At 42.5% G+C, this 4,035-nt stretch overlaps 1 pseudogene; it reads left to right on the top strand.

The window, feature by feature from the left end:
- The first annotated feature begins 2,341 nt into the window (after positions 1-2,341).
- Positions 2,342-3,368, top strand: LOC119975617 (annotated as a pseudogene).
- The last annotated feature ends 667 nt before the right edge of the window (positions 3,369-4,035 follow it).

The following is a 4,035-nucleotide window of genomic DNA, read 5'->3' as shown; positions in this document are numbered from 1 at the left end:
GAGTCAGCACTTGGCCTATCCTTTCTTCCTCATCGAAACTTTGTCCTTTCTTCATGTGGATATCCTGACTGAGATTGAGAGCTCATTTTGTGGAGATTTCAATCAGGAAAGTGGAAGGATCAAGTGGCCATATAACTTCAGTGGTTCAATGCCACATAGCTGCGTCTTCTGCTTCAGCTACGGTAATTGATAAGGGAACACCTAAGGGATATTCTAGTGGCAGGTTTTAATTGACAAGATATATGGAGGTGGAACTCCTCAGGTGGATTGATTTCCTAAGTTAACATCTGCTCTTACAATGAATCTGACCGTACCTGACCTTGTAGCTATTAGACATACAAGGGTTCTGTGTGCGATCATGTACTGGAGGAGACCTTGGAGGTGATAAAATGGACAGAGGATAATCCCAAGACATGGCAAGCACGGTGTTGTGCTGGAACAGAATACAAATTCTGAATTTCAGAAATCAGCCATATATTGTCTATCCTCAGGTGAGTTTGAAAAGGTTGTGAGGGTCTTCTTGAACCTCTGAAATCCCTATAATGAAGATACTTCAAAGTATTATTCACCGGGGCATTCCAGTATTTTGACCCAATCATGAACATAGTAGCCGGGGTTCTCCAATCTGGAGTCTAAGTACTCTTCAACAGTAGAGATTTGGGACTAGCTCTCCTGGCACTGGGAGTGGGGTCCAAGTTTGAGTCACTCTCCTTAATGATGTAAATATATGCATGATGGAGAGCTTACTGGATTCCTTCGGAATCATGGTATCTCGATGTAGTATTTCCATTTCAAAGGTTGTCAGGGGATTTTAAGCCCATTCAAGTGTAATTGGCTTTTGAGGAAGCATCTGACATTTATAACAGCTGGTGCTTTGAAAACATTTGTCTGAGGCAGCAGATGTTAGGAAAGGTGAAGTGAAAATGTAGTGATTGTTCTGATGGAGTTCTCTCATGGGGGGTGATTGATAGGGGATCTGATGGGGCTGGTGGCGAGGACACCCCTCTGTAGCTTGTTAGCAGCAGAGGGGCATTTCATCATTGCCCTGACCCCTTTGACTCTCTCAGGCACCACTGCAGCAGGGCTGCACTTGGAAGAGTTCCCGATGAGAGAGTTGGAGCATCATGGTGTGGTGATATGTCTGTGCACAGATTTGTATATAGGTGGCAATCAATATATATAGTTATCAATACGACCTCCAACCAGCTGGTGATGGTAGAAATCTACCATGTGACTCAAGATATCCAGCAGTTGGTAGTAAGTCGTACACGAGGATAGTCGCACTAGAGGTAGCTCCAAGAGAATTCACTGAATTCATTTATTCATTACTGTTTGTATCATAGTTCGTTAGTTATCTTTCTACATGTACATCGTGTGAATAAATCATCTTACCAGTCAAAGAACGGGATATTCTGTGTTGATCTTTACCATGGTCGTAACACAGAACATAACATAGTACCAAGAGTGTCGAACAATTAAAGATAACAACTGAGAAGACGGAACAAAATAGGCTGAAGAAAGAAACAAGAAAATTCTTCCGCCTACCTGGTAAACAAAAGGCAACTGGAACTCAATGCAAGGAAAGACTATGAAGTTAGAGTTGGGAGGTATGAAGTCACCGGTAATGTAGATTAAAATTGGTCTGTTTTTAAGCAGCAATTCAGACTCTATGTTGCAGCTTTTGTCTGCAGGCACAGCCTGACAAGAGGTGTATTGTGTTGCTACTCACGGTAGCAAGTCTGCAAGCCATTGAAAGTTACAATGTCTTCATATTCAACAGCGAAGAGGAAAGTAAGAGCTTTGATGAAGTAATAAAGTGCTCTGATTGGCATTTCTCTCCGAAGAAAAATGAAACATTTGAACGTTATATATTTCGTATGCTCACCCAAAAATCAAGCTTATCTTCTTGATAGTTTTTTTAACCGACTTACGGTTGAAGGTGCAGTTCTGTAATTTTAGTACTTTAAAGTTGTCGATGATCCATGAGCAGATAGTGTTCGGGATATCAAATGGCAAGTTATGCGAAAGGCTGTTGAGGGAAGAAGACCTTTGATTAGTAAACGTTATCAAGGGTTTGTCATGCAAGTGAGCTAGCTGCACAGCAGATTAGTATGCTCAGCCTAAAAGATTTTGGTGCCAATCTGGAAGAAGAGTCCAGGGCCAACAGCACTGTGACGCAGTTGAATAAGAAACGTGGTCTCCGTGCGGGGGGCTATTTTAAGTGGCCGACTGGATCTGCCATTTTATGCCAGTAATGTGGCAATTGACATGGGCCACGGCAATGTCCAGCATTTGGGAACGTGTATTCCAAGTGTGGCCGAACAAATCATTTTGCGAAACAATGTTTACACGTCCAGAAGTGCACCAAACAGGATCAGTCAACACGATGGATGAGATATCTATTGAAGACCTGTTTTTTGTTGATCTGATTTCGACATGGGCACACAACAGAAGTCACATCATACCATTTTCCATTGTAGACACGGAACGCAAGTCCATCATAAGAATGGACGCGTGTGAGGCTCTGAACCGAGTTGAGCGGCTGTACATTCCAGACAGTGCTGCGACAGAGGATCATTGCGACTGGCAACGAGATATAATGGCGTAGTTATCCAATGAGGTATAAGCAAAAGTCAAAGTGGAGGAAGATAAACCAGATGAAAAGATGGAGGATTCAAAGGGAATTCCAGAATTCTTGTCAACAGTCTACAAAAATGAGGATTCGCTCAGTGGCATGACACAGGAGCATGATGAGCCTATCTTAAAGCATCTATAAGATTTAAACGTAAAATGTTCAGAGCCTGGAGTTTAAGTTTAAACCAAATGAGTATTTCACAAATGAGATACTCACAAAATCATACCAGATGGAGTCACAGCCTGACGAGTTAGACTTTCTCGTATTTGATGAACCAGAAATCACGGGATGCACAGGGTGCCAGATCAACTGGAAGAATGGAAAAATCATTGCATTAAAAACCATTAAAATGAAGCAGAAGCATAAGGGTCGGGGCACTGGTCGAACAGTTATGAAAACTGTACCAAATAACTCTTTCTTCAACTTCTTCACTCCTCCTGAAGTTCCAGAGCATGGAGAGCTGGATGAAAGTTCTGCAGCAAGACTCGCTGCTGACTTTGAAATTGGTCACTTCTTGTGTGAACACTTAATTCCACGTGCACTGTCATACTTTACAGCAGAAACTATTGCAGGTGAGGATGACTACGATGATGATTACGATGATGATAATTACGATGACCATGATTATGATGAGGAAAGTGAAGACTCCAATGATGAGCCAGAAGGGGACAACTATGAAATGCTATTCAGTTGGTTTGGTGGTAGTTGCAAGGTGATCAAAAGGGGTGCCTAATCTGCGCAGGATAACGATAAGTGTGAAAGCTCTAAGATGGCATGTGCAGAGGCTGAAAGTAAGATTTCAGCAGCAGATACATCAGTTGAGAACAAATCAACTGCGAAAGCCAACTGGTAACTGAAGACATAATCCCCTTTTTGGAGAATTTGGCTCCAGAACAATATGATGAATCATCCTATGGCCACGGAATGATTCCTACAGTGGCCAACACTTGAGGCCAGTCAAACAAAAGACTCGCAGGAATAACATATGGATACATCTTTGTCCAGTTCCCCAACAAAAGACCAAGTGTGTATCATTATATCAGATGAGGATGAGACACCAATCAGTTCTCCAACAAAAGAAGAAGCATATATCGTCATATCAAAAGAGAATGAGCCTCTAATTGAGGTTAAAACACAAAATCAAAAAGCAACGCCTAATGTTGAGGACATTGATCCAGCTAGGACACCGGAATGCAAGGGTGTGCACATCAATCCTGAAGTTGCAGACTTGCCTGCAACTGCAAAAGCATCCAACAGTATGCCAACAGTGGATGCCTCACCAGTTGAGGGGCATGCAGCACAGTGTTCAAGCTCCAGCACCATAGATCAACCAGACCTCCTCAATTTAACAACGGCCCCAGAATCACCCATTGTGACAGAAGAATCAGAGTCAGCTTTCA

This window comes from Scyliorhinus canicula, chromosome 13 (assembly GCF_902713615.1).
Source record: "Scyliorhinus canicula chromosome 13, sScyCan1.1, whole genome shotgun sequence".
NCBI classification, from domain to species: Eukaryota; Metazoa; Chordata; class Chondrichthyes; order Carcharhiniformes; family Scyliorhinidae; genus Scyliorhinus; species Scyliorhinus canicula.
Note: the sequence above shows the minus strand (reverse complement) of the source record. Positions and strands in the feature narration are given on the sequence as shown.